The sequence below is a fragment of the Sus scrofa genome, chromosome 6 (assembly GCF_054392235.1).
Source record: "Sus scrofa isolate SSC_HxYL_T2T_F1_AM1 chromosome 6, Sscrofa_HxYL_maternal_Yorkshire_Landrace_v2.0, whole genome shotgun sequence".
Taxonomy (NCBI): domain Eukaryota; kingdom Metazoa; phylum Chordata; class Mammalia; order Artiodactyla; family Suidae; genus Sus; species Sus scrofa.
The window spans coordinates 133,360,858-133,380,410 of record NC_139388.1 but is presented as its reverse complement, the minus strand read 5'-3'; the positions used below and the strand labels follow the sequence as shown (position 1 = coordinate 133,380,410).

The 19,553-nt window shown below is 43.0% G+C and overlaps 1 protein-coding gene across 4 annotated transcripts in view; it reads right to left on the bottom strand.

The window, feature by feature from the left end:
* The window catches only part of LPAR3 (lysophosphatidic acid receptor 3), a 156,041-nt gene extending 145,333 nt beyond the window's left edge, over window positions 1-10,708 (bottom strand). For all 4 annotated transcript variants that reach the window (XR_014804742.1, XR_014804741.1, XM_084957928.1 and 1 more), the window contains exon 1: window positions 10,480-10,708. The gene's annotated coding sequence lies outside the window, so the exon portion shown is untranslated. The remainder of the gene's footprint in view (window positions 1-10,479) is intronic.
* Window positions 10,709-19,553: the final 8,845 nt, after the last annotated feature.

The following is a 19,553-nucleotide window of genomic DNA, read 5'->3' as shown; positions in this document are numbered from 1 at the left end:
ACAAATCCGACTAGGAACCATGAGGTTGCCGGTTCAATCCCTGGCCTTGCTCAGTGGGTTAAGGATCCAGAGTTGCCCTGAGTTGTGGTGTAGGTTGCAGACGCATCTCAGATCACAGCGTTGCTGTGGCTCTGGCATAGGTCGCGGCTATAGCTCCATTTGGACCCCTAGCCTGGGAACCTCCATATGCCACGGAAGCGGCCCAAGAAATGGCAAAAAGACAAAAAAAAAAAAATGACATTGGAGCAAAGAAGTCAGGCCAACATAAAGATCATAGCAAATGTGCATCCTTCTGCCCAAGTCCAGGTTCTAGAGAACCTCTGGGTAGAGGCCACTGAGGAGAAGAAGAAAGAGATGGGTCCTGCCTGGACGTTGGGAAATGAGGAATGCTTAAGAACTAGCTCCAGAATAGAATTTGCTGTGTGGAACTGACTGCAAGCAAACAGACCAGAAGCCTATAAACTTTCTCAGGAATTATTCTGCCATGGAAGCCACAGCCTGGCCTGGAGGACACATTTTCCAACACCCATTTTCAGATATGGCCACAGAGGGTTATGGACAAGGGAGAACTCAGGGTCAGAGTCAAAGTCAGGGCCACTAGGAAGCCTGTCCCCAAGAGCAAAGGCAACGACCAGGGCAAAGGAGTTTTAATTCCTGCCCAGTGGGGCTTTATCATTTTTATGCACCTGTGGCTACTACATGTCTCCTATTCTTCAGAATGGGAGTTCGGTTTTGTTTTCTTGTTTCTACTTCTCCTTTGTATAATGAAAGTTTGTCAGTCAGAAGAGAGAAAGAAATGGACATTTTAGCATGGGTATTTAAACATAGGATTGGGAGTTCCCATCATGGCACAACGGAAACGAATCCGACTAGGAACCATGAGGTTGTAGGTTCAATCCCTGGCCTTGCTCAGTGGGTTAAGGATCCAGCGTTGCCCTGAGCTGTGGTGGAGGTCGCAGACATGGCTTGGATCTGGTGTTGCTGTGGCTGTGGCGTAGGCCGGTGGCTATAGCTCCAATTAGACCCCTAGCCTGGGAACCTCCATATGCCACGAGTGCAGTCCTAAAAAGGACAAAAAGACAAAAAAACCAACCAAACAAAAAATAAACATAGGTTAAGAGAAAGGAAGGTCATACCTATGGAGGTCTGGTCACCTAAACCCACTCATAGCTAGAGGCTGTGACACAAAGGAGGGCCGGGTAGCAGGGGGAAAGAAGCAGAAGCTTTAGCGTCCGGGGACCTGGACTTAGGGCGATGGCTCTAACCCGGCACACTATTGATCTGGCCACAGCCTTTTCCTTCCTCTCTAAAAATGGCACAATAACTACAACTATACAGGACTGTCGAAAGGATAACTAAAGTTTAAAAAGCGTATAGCAAGATGCTTAGCACATAGGATGTACTCAATACATAGTACTAAGAAAGTTAGCTAGCTCAAAAATTCCCCCAAATTCAATGAAGTATAAAAATCAGTTGTATTTCTGTACACTAACAACAACCTGAAAAGGAAATTAAGAAAATAATCCCATTTACAACAGTATCACAATGAATAAAATACTTAAATATAACCAAGGAGGCAAAAGACTTATACACTGAAAACTACAAAACAATGGTGGAAAAAATTAAATAAGGCATAAATAAAGGGAAAGACATACTGTGTTCATGGATTGCAACCTAATACTGTTAAGATGTCTATACAACTCAAGGTAATTTATAGATTCTGAGTAACTCCTATCAAAACCTCAGTGGCATTTTTTTTTTTAACAGAAATAGAAAAAAAATCCTAAAATTCATAGGAAAATGCAAAGGATTCCAAATAGCCAATCTTGAGGCGTTCCCATCGTGGCTCAGTGGAAACAAATCTAACTAGGAAACATGAGGTTGAAGGTTCGATCCCTGTCCCTGCTCAGTGGGTTAAGGATCCAGCATTGCTGTGAGCTATGGTGTAGGTCGCAGACATGGCTTGGATCTGGCGTTGCTGTGACTGTGGCGTAGGTCAGCTGCTACAGCTCCAATTGGACCCCTAGCCTGGGAACCTCCACATGCTGAGGGTGTGGCTGTAAAAAGATAAATAATAATAATAGTCATCATCATCATCATCATCATCAACATCATCTTGAGAAAGAACAAATCTGGAGGCCTCATACCTCCTGGCTTCAAAACATTCGACAAACTAGCTACAGTTAAAAAAAAAAAAAAAAAAAGCATGGTACTGACATAAAGACAGATACATAGACCAATGAGACAGAACAAGGAGCCTAGGAATAAACCCATGCAGATGTGGTCAGGGGTGCCAAGAATATGCAATGGGGAAAAGAAGTTTCTTCAACAAATGGTGTTGGGGAAACTGGATATCCACATGCAAAAGAGTGTGGCTTCTGGAAGCAACTGGCCTGAGTGTGAAGCCTTACTTACCAGCAAGTTAGCCTCTCTGTGCCTTAATTTTGTCACGTGTAAAATGGGGATAAAACAGTACCTTCTTCTTAAGACTATTAGGAGATTTAAGTAAGGTGCTTAGACAAGCCTCTGACACAGAATGTTAATTTTTTCTGTTACAAAAGGGAACCAAGACCTAACCTGTCAGTTTAGTGGGTTATTGGGACAAATTGAATGAAACAGCAGTGTGAAGTCCTTATCCCACTTGTGGATCCAGAGTAATCAGACAAGCCCAGTAAAGCAACAAGCAACAGGGCCAGTCAGTTCCTAATAGGTGAGACAGGGATCCTGAGAGATTACCAAGGGGGAAAAGTCAGAAGAAGAAACCCCATCTCAGACCAGGTGGGCTGCTGGTACTACAACCCCTGGTCCAGGGTCACTAACTGGTGTTTTTTTGAGACCAGTTGAAAAACATTTAGTTCCAAAGAATAAGTATAAGAGGAATTTGAAACCCTGATATTTAATCTTCTAATTATATTGCCATGCTCCCTCTGGGACCAATCTAACAACATCTTAGAGTAATCCATTAAAATCTATTCATTAATATACCACCGGACAGCTTTCAAAGTGAGTTCATGTCTCTTTGCCCATTTGAGCTCTAGGTGAGATAAGAAGTGCCGCATTCTCCATTTTACAGAGAAGAAAATGAAAAACTGGGAGATGCAGATTCACCCTGACCAAGCTCTCATTTTTTCTAGCCCAGGGTTCTTTTAACCACACTGACCACTGGAGCCTTTTTTTGGGTAGTTAATTCTCTACTGCCACAGGAAACAAAATATGCAAATTTCTTCTCCATAATGACATTAATGCCTTTTGCAAACATTTAGTGATTCTAGAAGTCATATAATTGTGGCCAATGTCAACCGAAATCTGTAAATACATCTCTACTTAGAATTTTTAACAAAAGTTCATGGGAAAAAAATCTATATAATCCAATGGAAATGACAATAAGACTCTCAATACATGATAGGAAAGAGCAAGGATTAGTCAGTTTGCCCGTTGCAGAGAAAGCTCAGAAGAGCAAGCAATCCAGTTTACTTTGAACATATTAAATAATGTAACTTAAGACACTTTCTCCCAAAGCATTTTATTTTCCCCATCAACAAATTAAAGCCTACCAGTTGAATGGGGCCACAGACATCAATTATCTGACAATAAAAATTAGACTGGAAATGAGCTGAGAAAGGCCAGAAATGACCTAGTAGCAATCCATAAAAACCTTTAAAAATGAATATGTTATCTCTATCTGCTTTCTTTCATTCACATCTTCTCTCTTTGCCTTCCCTTTTCTTCCCTCCTCAGAACTAAGGGGTCAGCATGTAGCTCAGAATGTAATATAACGAGAGGGAGTTTGGGGAGTTCCAAAGAGCCTGGGCTACAGTTGGGGAGCCACGCAAAGCAGTGAGCTGGAGGGATTAGAGGCTGATAATAAAGGTATAGACACATGGACTGGCAGGCCTGGCAGCTAAAGACAAGCAGCACTGGGAAGAGAGATGGGTACAGAGGAGGCAGGATGGCCTTTGTGGCTGAGAGATGGGCTACTTTGAGCAAACAAGTAAAAATACTGAAGATAACGGGAGTCAAATTTCTAACTGCCAGACATGTGTAAAAATATGTTAAGGGTAAGACTAGAAAGATCCTTGGCTATTATACTGGAACTGGAGATACTAGTATGAACATGTAATTTTTTTTTTTTTTTTTTTTTTTGCTTTTTAGGGCCACACCCAAAGCATATGGAAGTCCCCAAGCTAGGGGTCTAATTGGAGCTACAGCCACAGCAATGCAGGATCCGAGCTGCATCTGCAACCTACACCATAGCTCACAGCAATGCCAGACCCTTAACCCACCTGAGTGAGGCCAAGGATCAAACCTGCAACCTCGTGGTTCCTCGTTGGATTTGTTTCTACTGTTCCATGATGGGAACTCCTGAACATATGATTTTATAATATATGGCCTAATGCAGAAAAATATCTAAATGTATACGTGTATACATATACACAAATATATATATATATACTTCCTAGCTCTTTCCTCTGAGAGATTTAAAGCAATGACATCCCAGTAACAATGGGCACATTAACCTTCCATATCTTGGTTTCTAAATACCATTCTCTTCCAAAAGAGATGACTGACTAGGTCAGGGAAAGTACAAGATGAGCCTGGAATGTCTTGTGGTGACAAAAAATTTTATAATGCTCAATGAATGATAGGGATGTCAAAAGGACACAGGAGCCAGTTTAACTGGACTCCCGATGGCCAAACTGAGGATGATCTGAGCATCAAAATAAATAATGACAGCATGGGTTTTCAACATACTGTATACAAAAGGAAATCAAAAATACTTCCTAATATAAATGAATAGATGGATGAAAGAGAAAGTTCTTCCTTATAGCAGAATGCCAACTAATAAATGTGGCAGGAGTGATAGAAATAAAGAATCACCATTTAGCAACCTTCAGGGAGGTGGCTGATGCAGGCAGAGGTCACCAGTGAACTGAAAGTGGAGGTTTAATAAGGAACAGCTATTAACATAACCTCAGAATACCTCCCCACAAATGCCAATAAGTTTAAAAGGGAAAAATGGTGAATTTCAGGTGGAGAGATTTGGCAAACACTAACATAACCAGGTGATCAAGGCCAATATTCCAGCGATGGAACAGGTTGACACTCTGTACCTTCTAATGCAATATGCTGAGAAGAGCAGAGTATCTTGCCAAGAACATATGACCTAAGTCTGCTTCTGAAGAAACACCTGCCAGATTCAAGTTGAAAGCCATCTACAAAATGGAAGACCTGAACTTGAAGATCTGTGCATCTGCAAAGACTTTAGGAACAGGGAAAGTCTAAGAAACTATTCTTAAAAAGACATGACCAAATAAATTTAACATGGACCCTAGACCAAACAGGAAAAAAGAGACATTTGGGGCACAACTGATGACATATGAATGGGCTTTGTGGACTGGGTGGTAGTGCTATACCAGTGTCAACTTCCTGGTTGGGTGATGCAATGATTAACTGTATGTGTCAACTTGACTAGACTAAGGCATACCCAGATAGCTGGTAAATCATCAAGGGGGCCAACTAATATCATTAGGAAGGGATGGGGCAAGCTGTATTGGGCAGGCTGTTTTCCAGAACGACACCCAGTCAGGCCCAGAGTGAGGTGTATAAATGATTCACATCTGAGAAGGATAGGTAAGGTCCCCTTGAGCTGGGAGGTGTGAGAGGGCACAGGTAAGGGAGGGGTTTGAGGCTGCAGGAAGAAAGACAAGAGACTGTGGGGCAGGACAGGAGGCTAGGGTGCAGGACAGGAGGTTAGGGGACAGGAGGCTAGCGAGCAGGACAGGAGGCTAGGGGGGCAGGACAGGAGGCTAGGGGACAAGAGGCTAGGGGACAGGAGGCTAGAAGGCTAGAGGGTAGGAGGCTAGGGGACAGGAGGTTAGTGGGAAGGAGGCTAGGGGACAGGAGGTTAGGGGGCAGGAGGCTAGGGGTAGAACAGGAGGCTAGGGGACAGGAGGCTAGGGGGCAGGAGGTTAGGGGACAGGAGGCTAGGGGGCAGGACAGGAGGCTAGGGGGCAGGAGGCTAGGGGTCAAGACAGGAGACCAGGGGACAGGAAGCTAGCAGATAGGACAGGAGGCTAGGGTATATTATAAGAGGCCAGGAGAAAGGACAGGAGACCAGGAAAATACCACAGGAGGCCAGGGCACAGGAGGCCAGGGGACAGGAGAGAAGGCTGGGGGACAGGAGGCTAGCAGATAGGACAGGAGGGTGGGGGACAGGATAGGAGGGTGGGGGACGGATAAGAGGCCAGGGGACAGGATAAGAGGCCAGGGATAGGACAGGAGGCTAGCGGTAAGGCACTGCAGAGGCCAGGCCAGGAGATGAAGAAAGAGGACAGCATCAGCCTGGAGAGGGAAGAAGGAGTGGGTACACACCAGGAAGTAAAAACCTTCCTCTCACTGGGCAATATTTTCCCGGCTCCCCATGCAGGTCAGAGAGCAACATATGCCTTTCAGAAGGAATTACTTAGCTTAACTGTTTGGTGTGGGCTGGGGGAGTGGGAGACCCCTGAGCCCATTTAGTGCACTGCAGAGTAAACCTCAGAGACCAGGTTAGCAAGAAGGCACAGGCCAGTGGGGATGGCACAGTGATTGATGATGCCATCACCATTCTCGCCTCTGACTTGAGGGCTGGTTAGTTAGATCTGTTTTTGCCCACTGAGAACTGAGATGAGCAGACAGCACAGATAATTCTAAGAGGGAATTAAAACTTCTTTGGACCTTGGCCCTGTGCCTCCAATCACATAGGTAGTCTTGGTCCTGAAATTCCTCTTCCTCTCCTGTTTCCCACAGAGCCGTTTCTCAATCTTCTGCAGGATTCCCTCCTTGAAATCTCATTCACCATGAAAGGGCAGGAGACAGGTGTGTGAAGAGAGGGCATCAATGTCCACTTATCACATCCAACACCCACATGGAGATCTTAGCATCCCCCCACCCCACCCCCTGAAGGCGGGCCTGGGGTGTTCCACATCACCCCAGGCCCTGCCTCTTTAACTCAACATTGATGTGGCTGATACCAGGTACAAAGCTTTCACATACCTGATTTAATGGGACCCAATACAACCCAGGCAGGTAGGTAGAAAAGGAATTCTGATCCCCATTATCTGAATGAGAAAACTAATTCAAAGAGGATAGGTGGTTTTTTCAAAGTCACAAGACCTCACCAAAGTGGAGTTGGAATTAGAACATAGACCCCTATACCCCAAACTGCCTCTCTCTCTCTCTTTTTTTTCTTTTTCTTTTCTTTTTATTTATTTTGTATTATTTTTTTTCCCACTGTACAGCATGGGGACCAAGTTACACATACATGTATACAGACTTTTTCCTCCCATTGTTGTGTTGCGATGTAAGTATCTAGACATAGTTCTCAATGCTACACAGCAGGATCTCATTGTAAATCCATTCCAAGAGCAATAGTTTGCACCCCTTAACCCCAAGCTCCTGATACCTCCCACTCCCTCCCTCTCACCCTGGGCAGCCACAAGTCTCTTCCCCAAGAACGTTGCCACAGAAAAGAAAATCAAACTGCCTCTTAAACCCAGCACTTTGTCAAAGCTCAAACTCTCAGGGCTTCTGCAGACAGCTCCCCACCCCTCACCTCCACCTCTCCCATCCATGGCAGGACTCAGTTGCAGAGGACTCCTCCACATACATACAGGATCTAGGACAAGAGACAAAGGATCAGCAAGGCCAGAGAGGAGGCAGCTCAGTACCTGTAGGAGGAATGATGGAGGGAAGAGCAAAGGGACCATGGCTTGGAAGGAGGAAAGCAAGTAAGGGAAGTGTATGGAACATCTCTAAATCACCCATGGCTTGGGACTCTATCACTGGACTCTCAAGGGTACAATGCACACGTGTGCCCCATGTTTACAGAAATGTCAATACTTGAATGTTTATCTACGAGGAAAAGAGGGCAACCAGCATTTAAGGTGTACTTCCCACATATCACAGACCCTGCAAGTGCTCTTTCCCTTTCATCTTAGGAGGTGGATATAATCTTCATTTTTACAGACAAGGAAATTAAGGCTTAGAAAAGTGAAGCAAAGTATCTGGAACAAGGGCTGGTCTGACTGCAAAGCCCCACTCTCCTCTTTACACCACATTAATAATACCTTGGGCCTGGGCTCTGCCACTTAGAACCTTGCAATCAGACTTAACCACTCTGTTGGGTATAATCACAGGTCAGAAAGCATTCTGAACTAATGTATACTCCAAGGAGAATGGCTAATGGGTAATTTGAGTTATAGCAATTTGCATTCAAGTTACAGTGATTCCCCCTGCTACACCTCTCCCTCCCAATAAGAGTCTGGGGTTAGGTTATGATGGATTTCTGCTCCAGGATGGAAAACTTGGGCATGCGTGCACCACTTTGAGTGTGTGTGCCTTGACTGCTGCCTGGCTAAAATGCTGTGCATACAGTGACTCCTCTGTGCTTGTGTACTTGGGAAAATGAGAGAAATTAGCATGTAGATGTTCAAACAGGTTCTGATGAACAGACACAAAATGCAATCTCATATTTGAATGTTTTCATTTTAGTCTGCATTCACAGAAAACATATGCAGATCTGTTCTATCAAACATCCTGTAAAATAGCTTAAAACAAATCTGATCTAATAGTACAAAAAAGCTGGTAGTTGATTTATGCATTTGTCAAATTTAGAAATCACCTCTGTCATTTGTGTCATTCAAAACTACAAAGTTTTGAATTCTCAAGACAAAAAAAGAAAACAAGAAAAATGTGCCCTGACAACTTATTTTCCTAGTTACTCAGTAGTGATGATCCATATAAATTACTTCCAGATGATTGGATGTTCAGCCTCTACATAATACCTAATATAGTCACAACAGTCTCATGGCACAAGAGACAATTCCAGAAGCCTATCTTAAGTACATAAGCCTTACTGGCAGAGTTTGCTTGCTGGTCTTTTTAGAGTGGACCAATTTTGGGAGTTCTTGTTGTGGCTCAGTGGTAACGAATCCAACTAGTATCCATGAGTACACGGGTTCAATCCCTGGCCTTGCTCAGTGGGTTAAGGATCCAGTGTTGCCATGAGCTGTGGTGCAGGTCACAGATTGGCTTGGATCCGGCATTGCTGTGGCTGTGGTGTAGGCCGGCAGTGGCTCTGATTCGATCCCTAGTCTGGGAACTTCCATATGCTGCAGGTACAGCCCTAAAAAAAAGACCAAAAAAAAAAAATTTTGGTCCCAATTTTATTTAGACAAGCAAGATGGTGTTAATGGAGCCAAGGTTGTGTGTATCACTGTATAACTTTTGGTTAAAATAAAACAAAAAAGAAAAAAGGAAAATTCTACTCAGTGACTCAGACCACACAAAACTGGATCAGTGCCTCATTGGAAGGAGAGTTAGCAACTATTGATAGGTATTTCACTGGAAAACCCAACAACTCTCCTTGGCAATATAAAAGTTCATGCTTTAATGACATGCTGTGTGGTGCACGAAATAATAACATTCTTGTAAAGAAGGAATCAACTGTCTGTGACTGGCATTTACCTTATTCTCTGACTTACCAAAAAAAAAAAAAAAAAAAAAGGAGGAGCCTTGAGAAGCTAAGCTAAGCTGCCCTTAACTTCTAAAGTAACATTCCAAGGCCAGGTAATACTCTGGGCAGCCAAGGAGTGCAGAGGAAGAAATGTAGTGCAATGACAGCAGCAAAGTAAGGGGGGGAGGAGGGAAATTCCGTGGAAAATATTCAGTTTAAAAATGACCTACAAGAATTTTATACGGCAGTTCTAATGATTACCTTAATAAGACTAAATTGTTTCCAAAATTAACAATCACTCCTCAAAGTACTTGCTTGAGAAATTTCTAAGCAATTTTGGTAGTCGCAACTTGAAGGAAAGCAATAAAGTAACACTAACTACAGAACAAAGCGCTTTGTCTGCCTGTGGTGAGGGGAGATCGTGGGGACCTTGACTTACTCTCAAAACACCACTCCCAACAGTGTCCCCAAAAGTACTTAGTTGATAACCATTTCCCGAATCTCTGGATGCCTTGCATGGTTCGAGCTGTTCTCTATCTAACACACCACAGTACCGGGAGTAACTGGAGGCTGAAAAATGTTATATCCGTAGGCTCCCTGGGCGAATCTCAGTTCACCATCGACGGCTGTAAGACCGAGTTTGGAAAAGGAGCACCTGTGCGAAAGCAGAGCGGAGCCTGCGACAGGCTCTCCGCACCCAGCCCACCAACCCACAGCAGCGGCCCGCTCAGCCGGGATTGTGCATCCCGACCGCTTTTCGTTCCTAGGGTCGGGTGGGGGGAGGGAGGAAAGGGCAAGAGGTACCACGCATCGCCCAAAGAGGACAGGCTCAGGTACGTCGAATGGGTCTGGGGCTCGGGCTGGACGCCAGGTAATCCCGAAAAGCCACAGGCTGAGCCCGGAGGTGGTGCGCCCCGGCCTCCCCACGCGCCCGGGACGGCTGCAGCTCCGGCAGCCCTCCCTGAGCCCCGCGCCCCACTCACCGCTCACACTGGCCCGCGCCGCCGAGCCGGGGAGCCGGGACCCCTGCGGCTGCCGCATGCCCCCTGGGACCAGAGTGACGGGGCGACCAGGGGCCGGGTGCGAGGAGCGGTGGAGGACACGGCGGGCGGGCGGCAGCGGCGCGCCTCCTCTCCAGTGGCCGCCAACACTCGTCCGGAACAGGAGAAAAGTTTGGCAGAACGAGGGGTGGAGCCCAGGGGGCGGGGGGGCGGGGTTCCGACTTGCCCCGCCTAGCCCTGTCCTGGCCAGCCCCACCCTTCCCCGGCAACCGACAGTTCCCACGCAGAGCGCCCCCGACCGGCGAAGCACGGATCCGCGCTAGGGGGCTCTTCTGAAGCTGCCCTTCTGCCTGGGACTAGTCCCCAGGTGCATGGCCGACCTCCAAGAGATGGCCCCCACCAATGGACCACTAGCACCCACAAGCCCTACAGAGCCGTACCTCCGAGCCCAGTACTAAAGCATTGTCTCTTTGTCAGGCTCCCCTCACACTGCGGGGAGTGGGGGAGAGATTTCTTTGAAGTGGCTTAGAAAAGTGCAGCCCATACCCACACCATACATGGGAGGCAGGCTCACCGCTGGACTGACCACTTGCTCTAAAACTGAAGCCACACAACTCTCCGAGGATGCAGGCAGCCCCCAGAGGCCACGTGGTTCACATACATTTGGCTTGGGGGCCTCTCCTAGGCACCTTTTTACTGAAACAGGAAACAAAAAATATTTAAAGTTCTAGAAAGAGAATTCTGGGCCACTTGGGGTAAGTAGTCTCGGACGCTTTGTTTTTCAAAGCTGAAATATAAAGCCTCCACGGACCCACCTTTGGTAAAGAAGGAAGATGCAAAGTGAAAAAATGTTTGCCATGAAGACTTTGTTCTCTCTGAACTCTGCAAAGCAAAAAGAGGGTATAGACGTGCAGAGAGTCGGGTTTTCCAGTGACCTCAAAGGAGGGAAATACTGTAAAGGGAGGTCCTTACTACTCATGCTTCAAAACCTTGGGAAACACTGAGGACATGAACTGAGATATCTTCCTGTAGCTTTTTGCCACTCATTCATTTGTTTGTTCATTCATTGTTCATTCAATGTTGATACTGGGTCCTTCTGTATGCCAAACTAGAAACCATAACCCAGGAAACAATCTGTATGGTAACCTATTTCCTATCATCTAAGAAATTCTGCTCTCTGAAAATAATGTTTTAGTAATGTTTTATTCCTTTGACAATGGACCTCATTCCCAAGATCATGACAGCCTGGTATGCTTCAAACCTTCGCACGGGTTGGGCTATATTTTGATCAACATATGCCCAAATTATTGTTGCTTCACCTGAGTGTGCAGAAAACGACTGTGGCGGCTTATAGATGAACCGTGTGGAGAGAGCTACAACTTGCAAAGCTAACGTTAGAGGAAGATCACATTTACCAGAACAAGCAAAACTCATGCGGATGACATATGAGAATGAGGCTAGGGGAGTGGCAGTTCAATTCGGACAGCACAATGCTGAAGGGCAATGTGGTGGATACAAAAATTTTCAACCACTAGCACTTAGCAAATGCTTGACTCAACAAATGTGTAGTACGTTGAGTGGAGTAAATTGTTGTAGGCTGGACTGGGAGCTGTAAACACCACTTAGAGCCTTCTCTTTGCTGGGAAATTTGTTCCAAGTTCCAAACAACTTATTAGCAAAGGCACTTTGCACACACATTATGTTGTAACTTGGGAACTTCCTGAACTGGAGGAGCATTGCAAAGGTGAACAGGGGTTCTATAAAGCCAGATGTGATATTTTTAATGTATAATTTAAAATTTTTTTTTTTTCTTTTTAAGGCCGCACCTTCAGCATATGGAAGTTCCCAGGCTAGGAGTTGAATCAGAGCTGCAGCTGCTGGTCTACACCACAGCCACAGCAACTCTGGATCTGAGCAACATCTGTGACCTATGCCCCAGCCTGCGACAATACTGTATCCTTAAGCCACTGAGCGAGGCCAGGAATTGAACTCACATCCTCATGGACACTGTGTTTGGTTCTTAACCTGCTGAGCCACTTCATAATGGGAACTCCATACTGTATTTTTTTTTTTTTTTAAGGAGAAAGGAGAAAAAAATATGGTGAGTTGTGTTGTAAAAGGAAAATGACATTCTAGATAGATGGGGTTTTTGTTGCTTTGCTTTGGCCACACTCCCAGCATATGGAAGTTCCCAGGCCAGGGATTGAATCCGAGCCACAGCTGCAACCTACACCACAGCAACACTCGATCCTTAACCCACTCCATCAGGCTGGGTGGATTGAACCAAATCATTAACCCACTGCACCACAGAGGGAACCCCTAGCTAGATAGTTTTTAACAAATATGGCTCAGATCTGAGCAAAAGGCAAGGAAGTGATGTAGGAAAGGGATGGAGAGGGGGAAGGGGCAGAGAGAACATATGGTTTATTGACCTACAGGCAGGAACAGGGAAAGGGAACAAGAGGCCAAGGATAAGTAAAGAGAAAGATGTGGCCCCCAATCCTAGTTTTTAGGAAGAAACTCAGGGATTATCCACCAGAACCTTATCTAAGTCCTTGTAGAATCTGTGGTGTCTCACTTCTCCACCAAAAGGGGTTTTTTATTAGTAAAACCAAATTAAAATTAACATAAAAATGGTGAACACAAAGCTTGAGGATAACTTTGCCTTAAAGATCACTGGCTGGAAAGTCATTCAAAACTTTTCAACAAACATTTGATGGTCAGCTTCCCATATACAAAGTATTGTATTTTGTGTTCTTGGAGAGGCAATGATTTATAACATTGTTTCCATAAAGGGAAAAGAGGGGCTCTCTACAGTGCTTGATGGAAAGGCATACTGAGGCTGAAGGAACAATCATGGCCTTGGGGAACTTTGTGAACCAGCCCATACTTGGCAGTGAATAAATGTGGCAAAAGAAATAAATTAGCAAATAAAACTAAAAGCAAGCCAGCCACCTGCCACAATGATAAGCAGTGTGGGACACAGTCACACTTCTCCCTCTCAAGATTTATGAAAAGAAGCTCGTGTTCCTTTGCCCCCCCAACTCAGCTTGGACTTCCAGGTATTAAGGCAAGTGTTCATAGATTTGTTCTTCTTATCTTTGGGAAGATCTGAACTGAATCACTGTCCAATTTTGTTCATCTGTACTAATTAGCAATGAGGATGCCTACAGCAGGTGAATAGCATGAGGAAGTGGGATGGTGGCTCTAAAGTGAGAGATGTGAGTGTTACCTGAAATAACAGTTAGCTAGAAGGTTCTGAGGAAAGCCTGAGCCAAAGGTTAACTCTGAAGAAACTAAAGGAAAAGAGAGATGGTAAGCAAGGTTATGGCCATGTAGAGTTCTCTCAAATGCATATAACTTCATACAGAAAACAATGGGAAGTCACAGAAATAGTCCCCAAATACCGAAATACCAAAAATTAACATAAACTTAAGTTTATTTAAATTGAGAAAACCATCTCACATGACATTCAAAAATATTTCTTATTCCCATTGTGGCTCAGTGGGTTAAGAATCCTACTAGTATCCATGAGGATGAGTTTTCAATCCCTGGTCTTGCTCGGTGGGTTGAGGATCTGGCATTTCTGTGAGCTGTGGTTCAAGTCACAGACATGGTCCAGATCTGGTGTTCCTGTGGCTGTGGCGTAGGCTGGTGGCTACAGCTCCAATTCCACCCCAAGCCTGGGAACTCTCATATGCTGCAGGTGAGACCCTAAAAAGACAAAAAAAAAAAAAAAAAGAAGAAGAAAAAATACTTCTTAGATGTTCATCCCATCACTACTTAATTCTGCATATTTTTATGCTTGTAAAGAGTGACCAATTTTAAAAATAAAATTCATGATGGGGATCTCGCTTTAGCAGATATGAAAATACATTATAAAACCCAAAGTTCCCATTGTGGCTCAGTGGTTATGAACCCGACTAGTATCCATGAGGATGTGGGTTCCATCCCTAGCCTTTCTCAGTGGGTTAAGGATCTGGCGTTGCCGTGAGCTGTGATGTAAGTCACAGAAGGCTCAGATCTGGCATTGCTATGGCTAAGGTGTAGGCCAGAAGCTACACTCTGATTTGACCTGTAGCCTGGGAACTTCTATATGCTGTATGTGCAGCCCTAAAACAAAGGGGGAAAAAAGTGTGAGCTGGACTACCATCCAGAATAAAGTTCACTCTCCTCTCTCTTCCTCTTCCCTGATATCAGCAATGTCCCAGACAGAGAGCATAGACTAGCAGCACCATGCCTGACCCAGGAATGACATACAAGTGAGAAGCAAACCTTTGTCCTTTTAAGCCACTGAAATTTGGGGAGCATTTGTCACCAAAGCATAACCTAAGTTACCCTCATTAATCCAAGTAAAGACGTACTATGCCCTGCTGTCCATCCGAGACTTGGGTATGAATCATTTTTGCATGTATGCACCACCTCAGTGATGAGGGAATGGTGCTACTGAAGTGGTGACATGGCATAGCTGGACAGGGGAGGAACTGAATCCACTGTCTGAATTTTCTGTGGTCCCCAGACTGATGCAAAACAGCACTAACGTCAGTTCTGGGTAGAAAAGCACCTAAAGGGAAATCCTGGCAGTGGGAGCACCAGAGGCAGGGCCGGCATCCAAAGAATCCCCCCCTGCAAGAGAGTGCACTAGGTGTCCATTACCCACCTATTCAGCCCCAACACAGAGTAAGTCCATTCGGGAATCAGATGCCACAACAGGGAGAAAATGGGAGGCGCAGAAGCCCAAGTATAAACTTCGAATGACCAAGACTGCTGAATTTGCCTGTCAGTGAGAGAAATAGGAGCTTCCAGATAGAATTTAGGTCCACTTTTACACTTTACATGTTTGCCTGCCTAAGTTTTGCAGCCTGAGAATTGCGTTGGTACTACACCGAGATACTTTAAGGGCACATCGTGAGGGCTGCCTCTGTTCGACCACCATGGGGTGCTTAGGGTCCGGGCAGGCAAAGCCGAAACCATGCATGGACAATGAGAACACCTTATGTAATAGGCTAACGTCTGTTCCCACAACTAACACTCAAGCTATGGCTAGATATTTGCCCTGTGTGAGAAGCCATGGAGAACCTGCTACTAGCAACACTTTCAGCTGCACAAATATTTATTCTGGTAAACTTGAAAAAGAAAAAGTAAATAGTCATAAATAAATCTTGTTAGAATTTTCTGCATTGCAGGCACTAAACTTTTCCCCCTTGTTTTGCAAAAGAAAGCTGTAATACAACACTAACGTTTTCATCTCCAGGATTGATTTTTTTCAACTGGATTTGATAGATATTGACCAGGTTAATATTTAATGTTTTAGATTATTTGAGTAATAACACAGTAGACTAAGGCATGAATGGACTATAAAAGACAATCTGAGCTATTAACCTTTAGTCCATTTAAAACAGAGGATTAATTCATTCAAAGCAGAAGATCAAGAGCTGAGAAATTTTCATTCTTTTTTTAATGTAGTAAATTTTGCAACCAAAAAAATAATATTAAATAATATAAAATAAAATAGAATTCTGTTATTTTATGATAGAAGCATATTGTAAGAATTACAGTGCATGATTTTATACTTGACCTTACAATCTTTAATAAATATTTTTCTTATAAGCAAAAAAAGCATGTGATGATAAATTATTTTATTATAACTGAAGATTTTCTAGGAGGCTCAGTTCTCATCTTCCTTTTAATTTCCGATACTTAGGTTACTTTAATTATGTCATAGTGGGAATGATTATAGTGGAGGCAAAGAACAATGAGAGAAACATGAATATTAGCAAGAAGAATAATGACTCGTGTATAGAAATAAATAGTAAATACATAAATATCATGAAAACCAAAAAGATTTGAAAAAGACATGTTATAGGGCTTTATCATAGAAGATTGTATTAATTAAAGTGCCTATAACATCTGAGACTTGCTATCAAGTTCAAAACTTTAGTAGGTGCTACCATATTCACTCATTTTACAATCTTGGCCAGTTTCACTCAGTCTCTATAACTATAAATGAAGTAAGGTTCTTACCTCAAACTGTAGTAAAAATTAAAAAGAGACAGTGTACTATAGCACATTTTTAAAAAGATGAGCTTATTACTATAAAAATAAAACAGGGTTATTTCCTAATGTTAAAAGTGTCAATTTATCAAATAAAAGACCTTCGCAACATATGAAATAAAAATTCACAGAACTAAAAGGAGAAATAGACCAATCCATACACAAAGCTGGAGATTTTAACATCTGTTTCTCAGTGATTTATAGGATAGGTAGACAAAAATATTAGATTATAGATTATTTGAACAATGCTATCAACCAACTTGTCCTAGTTGGCATTTATTAAACATTATACTCATCAACTACAAAATATATATATTTGTAACTACACAGGTAACAGTCACAGGTAGATCATATTCTAAATCATAAAGCAAGTTTCAATAAATCTGAGAGGACTGAAATTGTTCTTTGGCTAAAATGGTAATAAGTTAGAAGCCAATAACAAAAGGATACCTGGAAAATCCCCAAAAATCTGGAAATTAAGCACCTTACATAAGAATAACCTATGCGTCAAAGAAGAAATCACAAGAGAATTTATAAAATATTTTTAATTAAATGATAATGAAAATACCACATCAAAATTTATGGGTTACAGCCCAAAGAGTATTTAGAGGGATGTTTATAGCTTTAAATGCTGATATTAGGAATAAATAAAGTTTAAAAATCAATGACCTGAACTTCTACCTTAAAAAGCTAGAAAAAGTGAGTGCCTGCTGTGGCACAGTTAAGGAGCCAGTGTTGCTGAAGATGTGGCATAGGTCATACGTGCTTCTCGGATTTGATCCCTGGCCCTGGGAACTTCCATGTGCCTGTAAAAGGGGAGAAAAAAGCTAGAAAAAGAAGAGCAGAAGTTCTCTTGGTCCCTTTTCCAGTGATTCCCTGACATTTCTGATTTCTATCACCGTACTTTAATTTTCTAGAACTTCATATAAATGGAATCATATGTCTGGTTTCTTTCTTTCAACTTAAAGTTTTTGATATTTACCCTAGCTGTGGCTGTATCAGTAGTCCTTGAGTAGTATTCCATTGTGTAGATATACAAAAATTATTCATTTATGTGTTGATGGACATTTGTGTCATTTCCAGTTTTTAACTACAACAAAATGAGACTGTTCTTGGAGTTCCCATTGTGGCTCAGCAGGTTAAGAACCTGACTAGTATCCATGAGGGTGCAGGTTTGATACCTGGCCTCACTCAGCGGGTTAAAGATCTGGTGTTGCTGTGTAGGGGACAGATGCTGTCGTGACTATGGCATGGCCCTGCAGCTACAGCTCCAATTTAACCCCTAGCTGGGGAACTTCCATATGCCTAGGGTGTGGCCCTAAAAAGGGAAAAAAACAAAAACAAACAAACAAAAAAACTGCTCTGAATGCTACAAGTCTTTTTGTGGACATACATTCTCATTTCTTTTGAATAAACAACCACAAGTGCAATTATTGAATCATGGGGCAGGTGTTTGTTTAAATGTATAAGAAAAGGCTAAATAGATTTTCAAACTGTTGTGCCATTTTATACTCTTCTTGGCAATATATGAGACTCCAGTTAGTTCAGTTTTTGCTAGCATTTGGTATTCTTAGTCTTTCTAGTTTTAGTCATTATAGTGTGTGTGAAGTGTTATCTCAAGGCAGTATTAGTTTGTGCTTCCTGGGTGACTTTTGATCATCTTTTCATACGCTTCTTAGCATTTATTTGTATTATTTTGTGTATATTTCAAGTATTTTGCCCACTTCAAAATTAGGTTGGGGAGTTCACATCGTGGAGCAGCAGAAGCAAATCCGACTAGGAATCACGAGGTTGCAGGTTCGATCCCTGGCCTCGCTGGGATTAAGGATCTGATGTTGCTGTGATCTGTGGTGTAGGTTGCAGATGAGACTTGGTTCTGGTGTTGCTGTGGCTGTGGTGTAGGCCAGCAGCTATAGCTCCCATTAGACCCCTAGCCTGGGAAACTCCATATGCTGCTTGAGTGCAGCCCTAAAAAGACAAAAGACAAAAATGAAAAATAAAATAAGGAGTTCCTGTCGTGGTGCAGTGGTTAACGAATCCGACTAGGAACCATGAGGTTGCGGGTTCGGTCCCTGCCCTTGCTCAGTGGGTTAACGATTCGGCGTTGCCGTGAGCTGTGGTGTAGGTTGCAGAGGAGGCTCGGATCCCGTGTTGCTGTGGCTCTGGCGTAGGCCAGTGGCTACAGCTCCGATTCAACCCCTAGTCTGGGAACCTCCATATGCCGCGGGAGTGGCCCAAAGAAATAGCAAAAAGACAAAAAAAAAAAAAAAAAAAAAAAAAAAAAAAGAAAAGAAAATTAGGTTATCTTTTTATTACTGTTCTTCCATCTAAAAGTAATAACAAGATGCTTAATTATCTAATAACAACTAGGACACTTATGAGACTTGCCTACAACTTAACCCGTAAGTCAGGGAAAAGGCTAGATTATACACCAGGTTTAAATCTTTGCAGAAAGATTAAATTTATATTATGTTTACATCTCTCTGAATCCAGCACATGTAAGAGGTTGAAAATGTAGCAGGACACTTTAAAAAGAAAATAGGAAGTCCAAAAAAGAACGATAGGCCTTCTAGAAATGAAAAATAGAATCATTGAAATAAAAAAACCTCAATGAATCACATGAACAAAAATGTAAAAACCACTGAAAAGAGAATTGATGAACTGAAAGATACATCTAAAGAAACTCATTACACTGTAGCAGAAAAAAAAGGGAGATTAAAATATGAAAGATTCAGAGATGCTAAAAAAGAGAATGAGAAGATTCAACAGGTTTATAATCAGAGTCAGGAAGCCAGATAAGAGAAAACGGGCAGAAAGAAATAGTATTTTTTAAACTAATGACTCAGTATTTTCCAAAATCGAAGACATTTTCTGCTTCATGGACCACAACTACCTGAACAAGTAAATTTTAAAAATACACGCGCACACACACAGAAACAGACACACACACACGGAAGTATTAAGATGAGTAACTCTTAAAACCAACCAGTGATAGAAAACAG